This window comes from Pelophylax lessonae (assembly GCF_965119305.1).
Source record: "Pelophylax lessonae genome assembly, chromosome: 2".
NCBI classification, from domain to species: domain Eukaryota; kingdom Metazoa; phylum Chordata; class Amphibia; order Anura; family Ranidae; genus Pelophylax; species Pelophylax lessonae.
Window position 1 is genome coordinate 216,038,486 of NC_138769.1, and position 21,844 is coordinate 216,060,329.

The window sequence follows — 21,844 nt, forward strand, 5'->3', positions numbered from 1 at the left end:
ACCGCACAGCTCTGCAGGTTTCTTCATTCCTCTGCCTATGTGGAGGGGGGTGTGTACCTTTCCTCCAATCAGCTGTCTCACAGTGTATGCCACCCACTGCTGAAACAGGTAGAACATTTTGTAACATGATGTACACTTTCTAAAGCATATAGAAAGCTAAAGACCGCAGGCACATGTAAAACTTCTGTAGGGATATTTGTCTCATGTCTGTGTATCATCTGAGGCTGTTCACTTCTCTGGGTATATGTGAGGGTTTACATTCACTTTAACAGTTTGAATTTTATTTACTTAGATAGGAAATAGAAAAAAAAATGTCCACCCTTTGCCTTCAATTTTTCTCATCAATTGAAAATGATTGCCGATATGTCCCTATTAACTGTTTGTTAGTGAAGCAAATGTTTCAATAGGTAAACATTTCAAGAAAAATTGGAATTGAGCAAGCTTACACATTTTAGTTATCTGTAATTTTGATTAGAGTAACTCTCTTATGTTATTGGATTGGGGCTAGGCCACATTGGTGATTTATCCCACAAAGGGGCTAGGATAAAGAGTTTGATTTCTCCAACAGTGCCCTAAGAGCAAAGCTTTAAAATATTGTTAAAGGGATTTTTTGGGCTAAAACATGCACTACCAAGATATTACTAATTGGTTAACATTATGGCCAGAGAAGGCTATTTAACCACTTGCCGTCTGCTCACTAGAGCTCTACTGCGGCAAAGTGGTTCGTTATCGTCTAGCGACGTAAACCTACGTCGCCAGACACTCCTCAGTCTCGGCGGCGCGCTGTATTCAGTCACAGCGGGAGTCGGGCCAGGGGAGGAGCAGCGGCGATCGTCGGGGAATCGAGTGTGGAGATCCGCCCACTTGTGTAAACACAAGTGGGCGGATCTCCTAAGTGACAGGCAGGGTCAGATTGCAGGGTTCAGCGTAGCTGAACATGCGATCTGTCCCTGTGTCACTCAGTCACCTCCCCCCACACATGTCAGTAAGCACCAGGCATACATTAACCCCTCCCTCTCCAATAAAATGAACCCCTTCCCTGTCAGTGTCATTTTTACAGTAACAGTGCATATATATAGCACTGATTACTGCAGTAATGTCACTGGTACCCCCAAAAGTGTCAAAAATGTCAGTCAAGGGTCCGATCTGTCCACCGCAATGTCGCAGTCCCGCAAAAAAAATCGCAGGTCGCCGCCATTACTCGTTAAAAAAAAAACACCAAAAATGACAGAAATCTTTCCCTTAGTTAGTAAACGCAATAACTTTTGCGCAAACCAATCAAAATACGCTTATTGTGATTTTTTTTTTTACCAAACATAGGTAGCAGAAAACAAATTGGCCAAAAATGTAAAAAAAATTTTGATTTTTACATTTTTTGGGGGGGAATTTCATATAAAAAAAAATGGGAAAAATATTATTTTTTTCAAAATTTACGCTCTTTTTTTGTTTATAGCAGTTATGTACAGTTTTTACACAACTCTATAAGTTTGTAAATTACTAGATTTATATCATGCATTGTTTTCTACTGGAGGCGAAGGGCGATGCTACAGAAGAACATCAGTCTATGACCAGAAGTGATCACAAAAGGGCAGCCAATCGCCTGTGAGATGGAGGGAACTTATGTGAACTTCTATAGGGTCTACACCTCTTCATTATAAATTTGGCAACTTTTGTACCTCAGGCAAAAGTAGTATCTGTGTTAGGCCAGTAAAAAATGTCAGTCACCGTAAAATCAGAATTGTGTAATCATAAATAGCAAAAACATAAAACCTATTTAGGGGACATATAAAAGGAAACCGGAAATCCCTTATTTTCCTCTAATTGCTGGTGATCAATGTTGGCTGAATTTCTACAGTGAATGGAACTTACAAAAAAGCCAATATACAGGAGGCACTGGTCTACACAGGCCCAGAGGAACACCATGGGAAATAAAATAACTTTATCTCAAAATACTTTTCTTTGTTAATATCACTACAAATTTACAAAAAAAAAAAAGTTTTCATCCACAATTTTCACATAAAGTGGCATTTCAGTCATTTTATTTTTTGGATAAAGCAGGGGAGGGTGTCCAGGGGTGTCAAACTGGCGGCCCTCCCAGCTGCTTCGGAACTACAAGTCCCATCATGCCATTGCCTGCGGGAGTCATGCTTGTAACTGTCAGCCTTGTAATGCCTCATGGGACTTGTAGTTCTGCAACAGCTGGCGGGCCGCTAGTTTGACACCTATGGTGCAGTCACTCTATTTGATTTTTATTGCTGTGTGTGCCCCATTGTAGAGATTACCCCTCAATTTCTGTCCCCAAGACGTAGCAAGATGCAAAAAAAATCCCTCTAAAGTGAGAACACATCCCACCTGATAATTGTCACCAGAACTAATGTCACAGACTGGGTTCCCCCTGATGTGGTGTACCGCATCGCATGTCATTTGTACAGAAATGCAACCGGATTCCTATAAAAATGACATGCGAATTCAGTGCGCTGTAAATTGAGCCATACACAATGTATGGTTCAGTTCACACTGAATTCATGGCAAAAAGGTACAGGACCCTTTATTTTGTCCGCACTGGAATGGATTGCATGGGTGTTCAGACCCATGCAATCCGATTCCACAGTTCGCACTACGTTCTGCAAACCGATTTGGGGTTGTCATTAACCTCATATTGACACCCGCAGCAGTTCGCAGAGCACAGTGTGAACTCCCTGCAAATCTGATGCTATGCTGTGGTTCTCGCAATGCATCAGTGTGAATCCAGCCTCAGCTGAAACTTTTCCCTTCTACTCCTATGTAACTTTTTAGATTGTCTTGGTAGCAGCGATCACTGGGACTGAAAGTGATGATAATACATGTCCCAAACAGGGACACAGGAATAAAAACTAGTTGTCTCAGCCCTAGAGAGCGCTTTCCATTGAGCTATCTCCCTTCCATTTCCAAGTAATAAAAACTAGACAGGGGTCTAAAATTTCCCCACCTCTACTCAAAAGTAGAAAAAATGTTTTGGCTAGAGTTCTATACAACACCTTGGAATTCTACATTATTGTCAACAGAAATAGAATGATAAAAAATAAATATATTTTAGCAGTATTTAATAGAATTTTATTGTGTGTTGATTTACATTTTGCTTTCATTTTGTGTCTTTTTATTTTATTTTTTTTTGTACTAATGGAATCCTAATGTATTACCACAGTAATTTTGATTAACATGAGTGGGTACTAATTGTAAACGTCCGTCATTCAGTGCAACATGTATGAAGGCTTTGTAATTATAAAAAAAAAAACATTTGAGGCTTCACTAAATAAAAATTATAGTTTGTTTATTTATTGGTCAGTCCGCATGTGTTAATGAGGTGATAAGGGTGAGATTTATTATTTTCCAAAAGAAGTATAATATTACAGAAGTCAAAAATCAGTATGTAAATCATTTGCATTTGCCTTTTATTTACGATTATAAAACTTCCATGTGTAATATTTCCAGGTCCTATAACTCCCGAATATCATCTGTCCTATATAGTGGTCAATGTTACTTTGTTTTTTGATATATGGTTTCCCAAATATCCCAGAGTAAGCCATTCCCTTCAATTCATCACTTGATAATGATACTTAACATCACACGTAATGATTTTCCCTGGAGCCTCCATGGCAGCATACAGATGATAGAGCTCCGCCTCAACTCCTCCCTCAGGACTGGGAATAGCATAAAAGAAAGATGTCCCCCTTTCCCCCAACACACTCTTTTTTTTTTTTTTTCCTCATACCTTTTCACTGGTAAAGAAGTTAGCAGCATGTCCCTACATCTGCCATGGAGCAGCTTCCACTGGGTTCAGCCTCTCCTGAGCGCAGTCCCTGTTCTTGGGCCACTATCAACGCAAATAAGTCTGGGAACCCCTTCTGTGGATCTTTTGGGGTTTTATGGGGTATATTTCCTTATAGGAAAGCAGTCTGCCATTTTTCCATAGAAAATCGATGAATGTCCAGTGGAGAACAGCAGCAGGATCAGACTTCCCTTCTCCCTTTTTTTCCAGGGGCTGGTGTCAGTCTTTAAAACTAGTGTCCTTTTAAAAACGTCCTGCACATTACTAGGTTGCCCCTCGTGCAGCTCCGCTGCCATTTACTAGTAGTCCGCAGACCATATATACAGGGACGCTTTCTCTGCCCCATCTATCTCCTTGTCTTTTCTCTTTTTTTTTTTTTTGTGTATGCCTTGTGTATGCCTTTGGGGTATTATAGCACATACACAATTGTTCCTGGTGCCGCTTCTGCCTACAGAGAGGTCTAGATCACATAGGCATTACCATTCTACCTCCCCTCCTACACATTCAGCGAGGAAGAGATGCTGGGCTTGTGGCGCTACCCCTCTGCCAGACAAACTAGTCTGTAAAGACTGCTTCAGAGACTACACGGCTGACCGCATGGGAAGATACTGAAGAATAACCCCAAAAATCAAAAATGTTCTTTCCATATCTAAATAAAAAGCAAGTCGTTTTTCCTTTGATGAACAAAATCAAAGAGGTTATTGATGAGGAGTGGAAGAAGACGGACAAAAAATTCACATTAGCAAGATTTGGCAAACTATATTCATTAGCTGCATCTGATTCAGAGGCTGTAGACTCAATGGCAGTAGTAGACACAACAGTGGTTCTTCTGGCGAAGAGCATAACACTTCCTATGGAAGATTCTGCCTCCTTCAAGGACCCCCTGGAGAGGCACATAGATTTGGATCTCGAGAAGATTTACTTGGCCTCAGGCGCAGCTTGCAGGCCCGCAATTGCCCTCACATCAGTATCTAGTGCTATTACATCTTGGACAGAAAATATTGAAACAGCTATACGCCAGGATGTTACAGAGGAAGATATCATTTAGGCTCTAGATGAATTAAAAATGTTGGCAGACTTTGTTGGGGAAGCAGCAATTGATACAATTTGTCGCTCAGCCAGATCGATGTTGCAATCAATAATGGTTAAAAGGGCCTTATGGCTAAAACCTTGGGCGGCTGATCGAGCATCAAAAAAAAAATGGTGCAATATCCCGTTTGATGGCAAAGCCCTTTTTGGACAAATACTTGATAAGGCAAACTCCAGAGTAACAAGGGATAAGTCTGGCTTACTTCCCCAGGATAGAAGGGTAAGAAAATCAAGAGCTTACTCTTCAAGATTTCAACAGTCTAGATCCAGAGATTTTAGACAGTCTTGTCAAACCAGAGATGTCCGAAAAACCTGGAGGGGGTCTTCCTTTTTGGGAGCTAGGAAAAATAAAAATTTCTCCGCTCCCCAAGAAGTGGTAAAGTCCTTTTGACGTGAGGCTGGCCCAAACACTCCCGGTGAGAGCCAGGCTCAAACATTTTGTGCCAGTTTGGGCAAGCAGATGTCAGGACCCTTGGGTCCTATCCACAATTCGACACGCACATTTTTGGACTTTCTCACATCAACCTCTTCAAAGACACTTCAAGAGAACAGAGATTTCAGCCTCCCCGCAAAAAGCACAAGCTTTAATGTAATTTGTAACATCACTCCAGCTCCAAGGAAAAGCCACTCCAGTTCCCGTCTCGGAACGATGCACTGGTTTCTACTCTATTCCTAGTGCCAAATAAAATGGGAGGATGGAGGCCTGTGATAGACCTAAGAAAGCTCAATCAATATATCTACCTGGAAAGCTTCAAGATGGAATCCATGCAGACAATAATCCAAGCAGTACAGCTGGGAGATTGGTTACTTTCAATAGATCTTCAGGATGCATACCTAGATATTCCGATCCCCTCATCTTTTCAGAAGTACTTGAGATTTGCAGTGGGTCAAGTCCATTTACAATTTTAATGTCTACCATTCGGCCTATGCATGTCAACCAGGATATTCATGAGATTTTAATTCCTACTCTAGTTCCCCTAAGGGAGAAGGGGCTAAGAGTATAACACTCTCTGGATGATATCCTTCTTGCAAACAGCCAGAGCCAACTCCTCTCTCACATGAGAATACTCTTGCAATCTCTAACACAAGTAGGATGGCTCGTAAACGACGAAAAGAGCCAACTAATGCCGACTCAACAGATGAATTTTCAACACTCTACAGGGTACAGTATTATTACCCCCATCAAAGGCAAAAGTCATCATTCTGAAGATGGTCAGGGTCATGAGGAATTCTCATTTAACAGCTGCGCTATGCTTGAGCCTTATAGGCACAATGTCAGCTTGCATACCGTTTGGTCCCATGGTCACATTGGCATCTGAGTACTTCCAGACAGGTTTCTTGACACAGTGGAAGAGACAGCGTCTCTCGCAGACAATCCTATTGATAGCATTCATGTGCAGAAGTCTCCGCTGATGGACAAGATTGCAAAACCTCTACAAACCTCGCCAATTAGGTTCCCTCTCTTGGACCACAATTACTTACGCCGCCAGCGGAGGAGGGTGGGGAGCCCCTTGCAGAGAAGTCAGGGTGCAAGGAAGATAGTCTTTCCACACCAAAATTCTAGTGTCAAACATCCTAGAGATGAGGGGCATTTTTTAGCCCTAACCTCTCTCTCACCCCAGTTCAGAGGTCAAAGCGTTCTTTTACGCTTGGACAACAGAGCAGCAGTTTCTTATATAGAAAAGCAAGGGGAGACCCGCAGCAGAACTCTCTTATCAGAAGTGGAACCAATTATGCTGTGGGTGGAGAAGAATCTTGTAGACCTCAAAGCAATGTATCTCCCAGGCAGGCTAAACAAGGAAGCAGACAGCCTCTTGTAATCCATGGACAGCAACGGATGGGCTCTGCATCCATACATATTCCCTCAGATTGCCAATCTCTGGGAATATCCTCAAGTGGATCTTTTTGTCACTACACAGAATGCTAAACTCCCTCATTTTTTTTTTCTCCCGCCTTCCACATCCTCAAGCAGAGGCAATAGACGCCCTGACATGCTCCTGGAACTTCACCATGGCATATGCCTTCCCACCTCTCCCACTCATATGGAGATTGCTCCTAAGACTCCTGAGAAAGCCAGTCCAAGTGCTAATGATCCTACCATATTGGCCCAAGAGACCCTGGTTTCCTCTGGCTATGCGTCTCTGTGTGAGCACTCCTTTGAGACTCCCTCTGTTCCCTCAACTTCTGGACCAGGGCAGGTTTTTCTCATCCAAACCTGCAGAGGTTGGATCTTCGAGTATGGAAATTGAAAGGCGAAGGTTCGAGGCTCTAGGTTGCTGCCCGAAGTCCTACCTACACTCCTACAGGCAAGAAAACCAACCACAAAAGTCATATACACCAAAATATGGGATAAGTTCCTAGCCTTCTCCACTTGAAGAAGTTTCAATCCAGTTTCTCCTTCTACTTCAAACATATTGGGGTTCCTTCAGCCCGGGCTTGATCTGGGTCTCAGTCTTAGTTCCCTAAAGGTTCAAGTAGCGGCATTATTAGCAGCAACTGACACTAGATGGACAGAGGACTCTCTAGTAATAACTTTTCTCAGAGGAGTACTAAAAACCCGTCCACCTGTCAGGCATTCTTTTCCAAAGTGGGATCTGTCCTTAATCTTAGAAATTTTAGCAAATCAACCTTTTGTGCCTGTAGAACAGGCTTCCATTTGGAATTTGACTTTGACAGCCTTTCCCATAGCCATTACATCCGGCAGAAGGATTTCGGAACTTGCCTTGGGAATTGGGTATTATCACAGGTGCTTTTTTCCTGACAGAGTGGAACTTCGTCCACCTTAAGGGTTTCACTCCTAAAGTTACTACACCAAGTCATCTCAGGGAACCCTGGGCTTTGCCAGTTTTTTTCTTCAGATTCCCAATCGAGTTTGGACCACAACTTAGACATATCCAGAGTTCTTAGAGCTTATCTTGAAGCCACAGAAAATTTTAAAAGCTCCAACAGATTATTTGTCATCCCAAGGGGCAAGAATAGAGGGAAGAAAGCTTCCAGCAGAACACTGGCATCCTGGATTGTAAAGTTATTTCAGAAAGCTTACAGGGCTAAGAACATGGATCCTCCATCCCAGGTGAAGGCTCATTCCACAAGATCAGTTTCAGCTTCATGGGCAGCTAGAGCAAACGTCTCTTTGGAAACCATTTGCAGAGCTGCCACCTGGTGTTCACACAGGGCCAGACTGGCCTAGCGGGTTACCGGGAAATTTCCCGGTGGGCCGCCGGCCCTGGGGCCGCTTTAAGATGCGGCCGCTTTAAGCATTTGACCGCGCCGCGGCCGCGCTGTGATGGCCGCTGTAGCCCAGGCCCGGCCCCCGATGCGCTCCAGTGATGGACCTTTCCTACTTCAGCCGCTATGAGCGGCATGACGTCACATCCGGGCGGCGGGAGCGGCTGTGTGAGTGTGTGGCGGTGGATCATTCATCTGACTGCAAGTAACTCTGCAAGACGGTCACGGCGCCGATCCCTCCCACAGCACACAGACGCCAGCAGCAGCATGATCGCAGGAGTCTGACTGAGACTGACAGTGACTGAAGGAGCGGAGGCGGAGCGGAGCAGAGCCTGAGACAGCCAGCTGAGCCAGGCAAGAGTAAATGGGCTGGAGCCTGGGGGACCTGGACCTCTTGCATTTGGGGGGGGCAGCATATTTTAGGGCCCCTACTAGTACTACAATGCTAACCTACCCCCTCCCCCTAATACAATGCTGACCTGCCCCTCCCTCATACAATGCTTATCTGCCATGCCATCCCCCCCTGGGCCCCCCTCCACCTAATACAATGCTAACCCCCTCCCCCTAATAAAATGCTAACCCCCCTCCCCCTAATAAAATGATGACCTCCCCCTAATACAATGCTGACCCCCCCCCCAAATTTAGAGGGAGGGAGGGGAAACTGCATTACTTTACATTTTTCAACATTAAACCTCATCTGCCATGTAGTTTCCCACCCCATTATTTTGTACATTAAACCTCATCTGCCATGTAGTTGCCCACCCCATTATTTTGTTCAGGTCCACTTGTAAGGTTACCACATCCTGCATCGAAGATATTGGCATGCTTAGTTTAGTGTCATCCACAAATACCGAGATTGTGCTAGATATCCCCTCCTCTAGGTCGTTTATGAATAAATTAAACAGGATTGGTCCCAGGACAGAACCTTGGGGGACCCCACTTTCCACACCCGCCCAATCCGAGTACTCCTCATTAATCACCACCCTCTGGACTCTCCCCTGGAGCCAGTTCTCTATCCAGGTACTCACCCTATGGTCCATGCCTACGTACCTTTGTTTGTACAGTAAGAGTTTGTGGGGAACGGTGTCAAATGCCTTTGCAAAGTCCAGATACATCACATCCACAGGCTTACCTTTATCTAGATGGCAGTTCACTTCATCGTAGTATGGGTAAATCTAAAGGGGAAATTAGCATACACTGGTATCACCGTGGCAATAATTAAACCTACAGTGGATATATAAAAAAGTCTATACATCCCTGTTAAAATGCCAAGTTTCTGTGATGTAAAAACATGGGCCAAGGTAAATCATTTCAGAACTTTTTCCACTTTTAATGTGACCTATAAACTGTACAACTCAGTTGAACAACAAACTGAAATCTTTTAGGTGGAGGGAAGTAAAAACAAAAAACTAAAATAATATGGTTGCATTAGTGTGCACACCCTAAAAACTAATACTTTCTTGAAGTACCTTTTGATTTTATTACAGCACTCATAGTTTTGGGTATGAGTCTATCAGCACAGCACATCTTGACTTGGCAATATTTGCCCACTCTTCTTTGCAAAAACAGTCCAAATCTGTCAGATTGTGAGGGCGTTTCCTGTGCACAGCCCTCTTCAGAACACCCCACAGATTTTCAATTGGATTCAGGTCTGGGCGCTGGCTGAGCCACTCCAAAACTTTAATCTTCTTCTGGTGAAACCATTCCTTTGTTAATTTGGATGTATGCTTTGGGTTGTTGTCATGCTAAAAGATGCAGTTCCTCTTCATGTTCAGCTTTCTAGCAGAAGCCTGAAGGTTTTGTGCCAATATTGACTGGTATTTGGAACTGTTCATAATTCCCTCTGCCTTGACTAAGGCCCCTGTTCCAGCTGAAGAAAAACAGCCCCAGAGTATGATGCTGCCACCACCATGCTTCACTGTGGATATGATGATCTTTTGGTGAATTGCATTGTTGTTTTTGCACCGGAAGGAAAATGATAAATGGTTTTCAAAATGTTTTACAAATACATATCTAAAAAGTGTGACGTGCATTTGTATGCAGCCTCCTTTACTCCGATACCCCTAACTAAAATCTAGTGGAACCAATTGCCTTCAGAAGTCATCTAATTTGTGTAATTTAATCTCAGTATAAATACAGCTGTTCTGGGAAGCCTTCAGAGGTTTGTTAGAGAACCTTAGTGAACAAACAGCATCATGAAGGCCAAGGAACACACCAGACAGGTCAGGGATAAAGTTGACGAAAAGTTTAAAGCAGGGTTATGTTATAAAAAAAATATCCCAAGCTTTAAACATCTCACGGAGCACTGTTCAATCCATCATCGGAAAAAGGAAAGAGTATGGCACAACTGCAAACCTACCAAGACATGGCCGTCCACCTAAACTGACAGGCCAGGCAAGGAGAGCATTAATCAGATAAGCAGCCAAGAGGCCCATGGTAACTTTGGAGAAGCTACAGAGAACCGCAGCACAGGTGGGAGATTCTGTCCACAGGACAACTATTAGTCGTGCACTTCACAAATCTGGCCTTTATGGAAGAGTGGCAAAAAGAAAGCCATTGTTGAAAGAAAGCCAGAAGTCCCATTTTCAGTTTGCGAGAAGCCATGTGGGGGACACAGCAAACATGTCTAAGAAGGTGCTCTGGTCAGATGAGACCAAAATTGAACTTTTTGGCCTAAAAGCAAAACGCTATGTGTGGCATGAAAAATCGTTCTTGCCAAACCAATCTATTAACCTTTTACGCTGAAGTGAGTTGCCACCTAGATAAAGGTAAGCCTGTGGATGTGTTGTATCTGGACTTTGCAAAGGCTTTTGACACCGTTCACCACAAACGCTTACTGTTCAAACTAAGGAAGGTAGGTATGGACCATAAGGTGAGTACCTGGATAGAGAACTGGCTCCAGGGGAGAGTACAGAGGGTGATGATTAATGGGGAGTACTCGGATTGGGCGGGTGTGGAAAGTGGGGTCCCCCAGGGTTCGGTCCTGGGACCAATCCTGTTTAATTTATTCATAAATGATCTAGAGGAGGGGATATCTAGTACAATCTCAGTATTTGCGGATGATACTAAACTAAGCATGCCAATATCTTCTGGGCAGGATGTGGAAACCTTACAAGCGGACCTGAACAAAATAACGGGGTGGGCAACTACATGGCAGATGAGGTTTAATGTTGAAAAATGTAAAGTAATGCACTTGGGGGCCAGAAACCAGAAAGCAAGCTACTCATTAGGGGGGGGGGACCTCTGGGTGAGTCTAGGATGGAAAAAGACTTGGGGGTACTGGTAGACAACAGGCTTGGCAGTGGCATGAAATGCCAAGCCGCTGCAAGCAAAGCCAACAGAATACTGGGATGTATAAAAAAGGGGATTCACTCCAGAAATAAAGAGATTATTCTCCCACTCTACAAGACTCTGGTCCGGCCACATCTGGAGTATGCTGTCCAGTTCTGGGCACCGGTCCTCAGGAAGGATGTGCTGGAATTGGAAAGAGTCCAGAGAAGGGCAACAAAAATAATTAGGGGAATGGAGGACATCAGCTATGAGGAAAGACTACAAGCACTGAACCTATTCTCTCTGGAGAAGAGACGATTGAGGGGGGATATGATATCAATGTACAAATACTGTACTGGTGACCCTAGCATAAGAAACAAACTATTCAGAGTAAGGGAATACAATAAGACACGTGGCCACTCACTAAAACTAGAGGAAAGGCGGTTTAACCTTAAAATGCGTAAGGGGTTCTTCACTGTAAGAGCGGTAAGGATGTGGAATTCTCTTCGTCGTATCAGCAGGAAGCATTGATAGTTTCAAAAAACTATTAGATGGGCACCTTAGAGACCACAACATACAGGGGTATATAATGTACGGTTAACAGCAAACACACGCGCACATCATAGGTTGACCTGGATGGACTGATGTCTTTTTTCAGCCTCACTAACTATGTAACTATGTAACTAAAAGCATATACATGTGTTAGAATGGCCCAGTCAAAGTCCAGACCTAAATCCATATAGAATCCCCTGTGATGTTGAGGCACTAACCTAAAGTGTAGGTTCACCTTTACAGAAAATCTGTAAGATAAACTTACACTGCCCCCCCCCCCCCCCCGCGTTGTACAGTGGGTGCCGCTCTATGGCACAACAAAATGTAAGTGCACTGGCAATTGTTTTAACTAGAATTTTTTTTAAATAAACTTACTGCACGAATATTGCTTTATTGCTTTTTCATCCTGGGACATCCCTGCTGGTGATATTGGATGCAGGAGCAAAGGAGATGCAAGATGGGTATACACCAACCTAGAGATATACCATATAAGCTGTGAGGGTCCTGGTGGCCCCCGCTTACATAAGGTGGTGGAGCACATTTATAAAGAGGAGCACTTTTAACTGCGAAGAGAATGTATTACTATAGCACACGTGGTGACAGCAGTTGATAGGAAGATTATCTGTTTAATCAATCTAAGGACTTTTATTGGTTATTACATTCATGCACAAATCTGATGGTTATTCAATATTTTTGCTTTTCTGTTTTTGTATAGTATTTTGGGTATTGCATTTCTGTATAGGTTAGCGCCTCAACACTGGGGATTCTATATGTTTTTGGCATTACACCAAAAATTGACGGTAGCTGCTTATCAATTAGCACAATAGGAGGTGCTATTTCATTTCTATTATTCAGGCCTAAATCCAATTGAGAATCTGTGGCAAGACTTGAAAATTGCTGTTCATAGACACTCTCCATCCAATCCAACAGAGATTGAGCTATTTTGCAAATTAGAATGGGCAAATATTTCACTCTCTAGATGTGTAAAGCTTGTAGAGACATCCTCAAAAAGACTTGCAGCTGTAATTGCAGCGAAAGGTGGTTCTACAAAGTATTTGACCCAGGGGGGCTGAATACAAATGCACGCCACACTTGTCACATATTTATTTGTAAAAAATTTTGAAAACCATTTATCATTTTCCCTTCACTTCACAGTTATGTGCCACTTTGTTTTGGTCTATAACATAAAATCCCAATAAAATACGATTACGTTTTTGGTTGTAATATGACAAAATGTGGACAATTTCAATGGGTATGAATACTTTTTCAAGGCACTGTACAGAAATGCAGAGACAACTGTCATCCCTGCTATGAGTTCATCACGTTTTATATTATTGAAATATCTTTCTTTTTTAGCCACTGCTAATGTTTTTGTCTTTTCAGTTCAGACAGAGTACTTAGTAATCTTGCAATATTTCATTATTGACATTTATATGAAAACTGACTGGTGAACTGCACATGGATTAGTAAAATCCTATAATTATACCATGCCACAAAACATAAATCCACTCAGACCAGAGAGATTTTATGTGCTTTTAAGGCAGATGCAACAATCATTTCAAAGATTATTATTTTAGTCATAAATTCCAAAAGGCTTTATTTTTGAGTGTATGTATTTTCCTTGTTACAGTGTAACACCAGAGGGACATACAGTATGCACTCTACCCATATTAAAGTGGTTGTAAACCTCAGACATGAAATATGAACAAAGCATATCCCTCTATAGTGTGTACTTGTCTTAATCCAGAGCACTAAGTGTAATTTCGGTCCCCATCTTCATTCCTCTACTTTCTGCCTGAGTCATTTCTGACAAGTTTTCCTGACACTAAGAGAAAAATGTGACAAGGGAGGGAACCCCAGCACACAGCTTGTGATTGACAGCCTCAGCTCTGTTCCTGTGAGCTGTGTAATGGGGGGTGTCTGCCTTCCCTCCAATCAGCTCTCAGAGCTCTCCTCACTGAGCTCTGATGTGTGTAATTTCAGCTCTCCGCCCCGTTTTCTGACAGCTCAGATAAGCTTTATAAATTCAGGACTTCAAATGGATGTAGAGAAGAGAAGACTGCAGGTAAACAGGTATAACTTATGTAGAAGGATTTGTTTCATCTCTGTGTATCATCTGAGGCCAGTCACTTAACTGGGTATAAGTAAGGGTTTACAACCACTTTAGGTTAGTAGAGGTGCATTTGACTATGTACCGTATATCTATTTAAATTTATAGTATATTTAGAGTATAGTAGAGTACCATTCAAAGGTCATTCCTTGCTAAGGGGCATATTTATACAGCAGTAAATGTGGCATTCATCATTCACTGCAGGTGAATAAATCACTGTATATTAATATACAACACTTGATACCTGGCACACCCACTGTACTCCTAGATCTTCAGTACTCTCTAGGACCCAAAAATGGTGTAGTGCTACCCCCGCTTGGTAAACTGGGTTCTCTGTTCTCCTGCCTCTACCTGAGAACAACCTCAGCTCCACTGAAACACTAGTTTAAGTGAATGGATACTGCGCTGCTACTGGAAGTATAGATACCCTGCACCCAACTAAATTTCAGGATCAAAAAACAAACATTAGACTGGTTAGTGGCAAATGCACCCAATATATTGTCATGGGTTGCAGTAAATAGCAGTATGCACCTAAATGAGTAAGTAAAATATTAGGCCAATCACAGTCCACTAGGCCAGTGTTTCTTAAACTTTTTTTAATCAAGACACCCTTTAAAATTATGCACAGTCTGGAGGCAACCTATTCTAGAATTAAAAAAACTAAACTATTCGTTTTACATAACACAACAACATCCACACATGTAGGACACCAACGTTAGAGGTGATTTAGTCTTCCAAAGCAAATACAGTACACCTTTGCACATTTGTGCTGACTAGTATTCCAGCATTTCTCTTATTCCTCAGTTTCTCCCCTCATTCAACTAATGGAATCCCAGTGCTAACCAAGAGGGGCAGGGGAGGGACATTGTGCAGATGCCCAACGTATTCCTTATCAACTGGTGACATCATTGGTTGTTAGGACGCTGGTGACTGGAAGGTTATAATGGTGCACAATGAAAACCTGAGGCTTTGTGTAACTAAAATGCAGGCTGCATTCACCCGCTGGCAATGTTTTGGGCATTTTTAGGCATTTTGCCAAGGAACCCCTGGATTAACCTGAAGGCACCCTGGTTGAAAAAGGCTGCACTGGAAAATATGTTTACTAGGCTATAGCAGCATAGCAGCATAGAATGGAATTGTATGCAGATAAATTAGAGTAAACCTGGTTATCCGCAAAATCATCAATAAATAATGGCATTTAGAAAACAGTAACAGCAATGATGATCAATACTGTGATAACTCCTCTGTAGGCTATGTCCAATTTAGAGTGCATTCTATATGAATGGCAGCAATAACATTTAAGACTGACTAAAGGGGTGCCTCTTCCTATGGACAATAAGCAAAAGTCTTGTGAAGCTGCTATCTGAGTGAGCAGTATTTAGCCCTAGTTCTTCAGCCAGCTAGCGTTGGGGGCCAGTCTTTATGGTAATGCACATGAGTATGTTCCTAGTAAAGTTTGCATACAATAAATAGTATTGTAATAGCTAGTTAGAAGGCCAGTTCCTATGTGCTCAGTCTCGGCTAGCAGCAACAGGTTAATGGCAGCAGTGTCCTCTCATTGGTCCCAGCGATACAGCAACAGGGGTTCCGCTGTTCAGATGTCAGCTCACTTCTGAAACTCCCTGGAGCAACTTGGGTCCTTAGCACACAGCCCTAGACTTGTAGCAGCATGATGTATAGGAGCAGCGATGTGTACACCTCAGTCTCCTCACAACAAAGAGGAAATACCTTGGCATTCAGCCTGTGAAAATACAGCTCTCTCTCTTTGTTCCCGTCTCGCAATGGGAACTGTAGTCCAATAATCCAATAACTGCCATATTAGAGTTTCTTTCCCAAACTTTATCTCCCATGATTCAGTGCTGGCAACCATCAGGTCTCTTGAGCTCCTTCTGCTTGTCGGATCTTCCTGGTGGATGGAGGCAAGGTAATGTTAACCCTTTCAGCCTCAAGTCCAGTGGAGACACAGAATGCACTGTAGCACGGTGTCCAAAATCACTCTATGTCTCTAGCCAAACACCTGGCTACACTGGAGATACCCTTCTTGACTGATAGCACTAAATCTATCAATATTGGATGGAGGATAGATCTAAATGTTGATATGATTATATATGAACTTGATAGCACTAAATCTATCAATATTGGATGCAGGATAGATCTAAATGTTGCTATGATTATATATGAACTTTATAATTGTCAGTTGTTGGGGAGGAAGATTGGACTGTATATTATCACTGGGGCAGAAGTTACATTATACCCATTAAATATCCGCTTAATTCTTATTTACAGCCATAACATTAGGCCACACAAGGTTGTGTTCACGTTTGTTCAACAGCACTAAAACAACCTTCTCACTTCAAGTTTAGGAAAAAAGGGGATTCCCCTGGGATTGGGACTTTTTAGGCAACAATTGATAGATATTAAACAAGTAATAAATGTTATAAATATTTTAATGAAAAAAATGCATGAAAAAAGACAATTGGACAAGCAAATATATACATAAAAACAATTGCAAGCGCAGGTGTATGTGCAATATAACCAGAGAAACTCAACCAAAGGACCAGATGATCCGACGCGTTTCGGGGTTCTTGAGACCCCTTCGTCAGGGATAACGCTAATGTCCTATATGTAAGTGTTCAAAAAAACATAATGTATAACATTCAGACAAACCATATCTGTTTATACAGTACATGCATAGCATATTTTGACAGATAGTTTTTTACTTACATGGTTGGTTTACACATGAGCTTAGAGCTTGCAGGTTAAAAACAGGAAGAAAGCTGTGATCCAAATGCCGCCGTATGCCTGAAAAGTTTTTCTTTAGACTGTTATACAGCAATCATGAGATGGAGGTGGGAGAGGGAGGGATAGACTTGTGATCCTCAAAAACTCCTAGTTCAAGGCAGCTGGAGTCCAAGGGTAGCTTGGCTTAGCGGGATAGGTCAGACATAAGCCTGTCCATACTGCAAAAGACCATCAAAGGAAAAAGATGTAGATGCCAAAAAGTATTAAAAAAACTTTTCTCTTTATTGCATATTCTATTAATTGCAAAAATATATGTCCCTGGTAGAAAAAAGCTGCCAGGACAACAACGTATCTCCATTTTCAAAGTCCCGTGAATACCACCATATTTGACTTATGTCCAGGGCCGGACTGGGAATAAAATTCAGCCCTGGAAAAAATTTCATACCAGCCCCATAGCATTATTATACCGGCCCAACAGCATAACGCCATTGTTTTCTTGTTCATAAAAGGGAAAGCCATGCATTTTAAAGCAAATTTGAAGAGTGTACTATCATAGATAAGATAGATATAAAAGCATATAGGGCTTTATATATAAAAGAGCAAATTCTAGTTAAAAGTGGTAAAAGTGCGGACATGGTAAAGGAGAGGTCAGAGGATGTGCGGACATGGCACAGGACATGGCAGAGGCTGTGCGGACATGGTACAGGAGATGTCAGGGGCTGTGCGGACATGGCACAGGACATGGCAGAGGCTGTGCGGACATGGCACAGGACATGTCAGGGGCTGTGCGGACATGGCACAGGACATGTCAGAGGATGTGCGGACATGGCACAGGACATGTCAGGGGCTGTGCGGACATGGCACAGGACATGTCAGAGGATGTGCGGACATGGCACAGGACATGTCAGAGGATGTGCGGACATGGCACAGGACATGTCAGAGGATGTGCGGACATGGCACAGGACATGTCAGAGGATGTGCGGACATGGCAAAGGACATGCCAGAGGATGTGCGGACATGGCACAGGACATGTCAGGGGCTGTGCGGACATGGCACAGGACATGTCAGAGGATGTGCGGACATGGCACAGGACATGTCAGGGGCTGTGCGGACATGGCACAGGACATGTCAGGGGCTGTGCGGACATGGTACAGGACATGTCAGAGGATGTGCGGACATGGTACAGGACATGTCAGGGGCTGTGCGGACATGGCACAGGACATGTCAGGGGCTGTGCGGACATGGTACAGGACATGTCAGAGGCTGTGCGGACATGGTACAGGACATGTCAGAGGCTGTGCGGACATGGCACAGGACATGTCAGAGGCTGTGCGGACATGGCACAGGACATGGCAGGGGCTGTGCGGACATGGCACAGGACATGGCAGAGGCTGTGCGGACATGGCACAGGACATGGCAGAGGCTGTGCGGACATGGCACAGGACGTCAGGGGCTGTGCGGACATGGCACAGGACATGGCAGGGGCTGTGCGGACATGGCACAGGACGTCAGAGGCTGTGCGGACATGGCACAGGACATGGCAGGGGCTGTGCGGACATGGCACAGGACATGGCAGGGGCTGTGCGGACATGGCACAGGACATGTCAGAGGCTGTGCGGACATGGTACAGGACATGGCAGAGGCTGTGCGGACATGGCACAGGTCATGTCAGGGGCTGTGCGGACATGGCACAGGACATGGCAGGGGCTGTGCGGACATGGCACAGGACATGTCAGAGGCTGTGCGGACATGGTACAGGACATGGCAGAGGCTGTGCGGACATGGCACAGGTCATGTCAGGGGCTGTGCGGACATGGCACAGGACATGGCAGAGGCTGTGCGGACATGGCACAGGACATGTCAGGGGCTGTGCGGACATGGCACAGGACATGGCAGAGGCTGTGCGGACATGGCCCAGGACATGTCAGGGGCTGTGCGGACATGGCACAGGACATGTCAGAGGATGTGCGGACATGGTACAGGAGATGTCAGAGGATGTGCGGACATGGCACAGGACATGTCAGGGGCTGTGCGGACATGGTACAGGACATGTCAGGGGCTGTGCGGACATGGTACAGGACATGGCAGGGGCTGTGCGGACATGGCACAGGACATGGCAGAGGCTGTGCGGACATGGCACAGGACGTCAGGGGCTGTGCGTACATGGCACAGGACATGGCAGGGGCTGTGCGGACATGGCACAGGACATCAGAGGCTGTGCGGACATGGTACAGGAGATGTCAGGGGCTGTGCGGACATGGCACAGGACATGGCAGGGGCTGTGCGGACATGGCACAGGACGTCAGAGGCTGTGCGGACATGGCACAGGACATGGCAGGGGCTGTGCGGACATGGCACAGGACATGGCAGGGGCTGTGCGGACATGGCACAGGACATGTCAGAGGCTGTGCGGACATGGTACAGGACATGGCAGAGGCTGTGCGGACATGGCACAGGTCATGTCAGGGGCTGTGCGGACATGGCACAGGACATGGCAGAGGCTGTGCGGACATGGCACAGGACATGTCAGGGGCTGTACGGACATGGCACAGGACATGGCAGAGGCTGTGCGGACATGGCACAGGACATGTCAGGGGCTGTGCGGACATGGCACAGGACATGTCAGAGGATGTGCGGACATGGTACAGGAGATGTCAGAGGATGTGCGGACATGGTACAGGACATGTCAGGGGCTGTGCGGACATGGTACAGGACATGTCAGGGGCTGTGCGGACATGGTACAGGACATGGCAGGGGCTGTGCGGACATGGCACAGGACATGGCAGAGGCTGTGCGGACATGGCACAGGACGTCAGGGGCTGTGCGTACATGGCACAGGACATGGCAGGGGCTGTGCGGACATGGCACAGGACATGTCAGGGGCTGTGCGGACATGGCACAGGACATGTCAGGGGCTGTGCGGACATGGTACAGGACATGTCAGGGGCTGTGCGGACATGGTACAGGACATGGCAGGGGCTGTGCGGACATGGCACAGGACATGGCAGAGGCTGTGCGGACATGGCACAGGACGTCAGGGGCTGTGCGTACATGGCACAGGACATGGCAGGGGCTGTGCGGACATGGCACAGGACATCAGAGGCTGTGCGGACATGGCACAGGACATGGCAGGGGCTGTGCGGACATGGCACAGGACATCAGAGGCTGTGCGGACATGGCACAGGACATGGCAGGGGCTGTGCGGACATGGCACAGGACATGGCAGAATTATCAGGGGCCCTAATACAATGCTTATCCCCCTCCCCCTAATACAATGCTGATCCCCCCTAATACAGTGCTGTTCCCCTCCTCCTAATACAATGCTAACCCCCTCCCCCTAAATTGTATTAGGGGGAGGTCATCATTTTATTAGGGGGAGGGGGGGTTAGCATTGTATTAGGAGGAGGGGAACAGCATTGTATTAGGGGGAGGGGCCCCAGGGGGAATGGCAGATAAGCATTGTATGAGGGGGGGGTAGGTTAGCATTAGGGGCCCTAATATGCTGATTCTCTCCCCCAAATGCAAGAGGATGAGGTCCCCCAGGCCCCAGCCCATTTACACTTGCCTGGCTGTGCTGTCTCAGGCTCTGCTCCGCTCCGCTCCCCTCTTCCTTCAGTCACACAGTGTGACCTGGCTGCGATCATGCTGCTACCGGCTTCTGTGAGGTGTGGGAGGGATCGGCGCCGTGACCGTCATGCAGACAGTCAAATGATCCACCGCCGCGCAGCCGCTCCCGCCGGATGTGACGTCATGCCGCTCATAGCGGCTGACGTAGAAAAGACTCCAAGAAAGTATCTGTCACTGGAGCACAGCGGGAGCCGGGGCTGCAGCCGCCATCACAGCGCGGCCGCGGCGCGGTCCCAATGCTTAAAGCGGCCGCATCTCAAAGCGGCCCCAGGGCCGGCGGCCCACCGGGGAAATTCCCGGTATCCCGGTACGCCAGTCCGGCCCTGCTTATGTCAATTGAATTTAATTTGTTAGGAAGAGAAAAAAAAAAGAAAAAGGAAAAATGCCAATGAAACAGACCATATAATTAAAAATTAAATGTACATTGAATACATAAGAGTTCAGTGTACTTATATGGCAATAGGCAAAGAGATGCACAACTCAATCCAAGAGAAGATGAATGCATAATGGTATGTCACAGGAGTCTGAAGAGATACTATTTGTTATGAGGAAAAGACAAGAGAATGAAATTCTCAAACAATGCCCCATAAAAATAAAAAATAATAAAATGCAGAGAGAAGAAAAAAGTAGGTAAAGAGATCTTTTTTAGAAATTACCTTTAAACTGACAGAGGATCAGAAACCTGCATGGACACCCTTCTCCCAGCAATGGATCGCACAAATGATCCATGCTGGGAGCCGGTGTTATAGTGTCCATGCAGCTGATCCCCATTAGGCAAATGAATGCAGATCACCGCCGCCAGCTGAGGGCTCCCTGGGCGGTGTCTGCCTGGTCACGGACACTGCGCCCGACGCATCGATGTGCGTCATGGCGCCGGATGTGGCGTGGCCGGCAAGTCACTGCCCACCGACACGGAAATGATGTCAGCGCGTCGCACAGGAAGTGCGGCCGCTGACATTCCGGGGATGTGGCTGACACTGGGAAGTGTCAGCAGAGTGTGTACACATCTACCCGGATGGGGGGGGGCCTGCCACTGATTGACAAGTCCCGCTTTCCGTGCCGGGCTGTGCTGAATAGGAGATAGTGAATAGAGCACTGTATGTCATAAAGCCCTCATATTGTGGTAACAACTTGCAAGAGAAGCAAACCACTTATGATGGATTGAATGTCTTATAAAGAAATGAAGTATGTAATACGATGATTGTGTCAGATTCATGATCAATAGGCATTTGGCTGGTAGCGGGCACAGCTGTCGACCTGTTTTTTTACAATGGGCAAAAATAGAGAAAAGATATATACATGGGCATAAGTATATACAAGGAAGATGATACAGAGATATTATAATACAATGTATAACAGGTATGAAATATATATGACAAAGCCAATTAAGGTAGATGGGATATAACATAGAAAATACA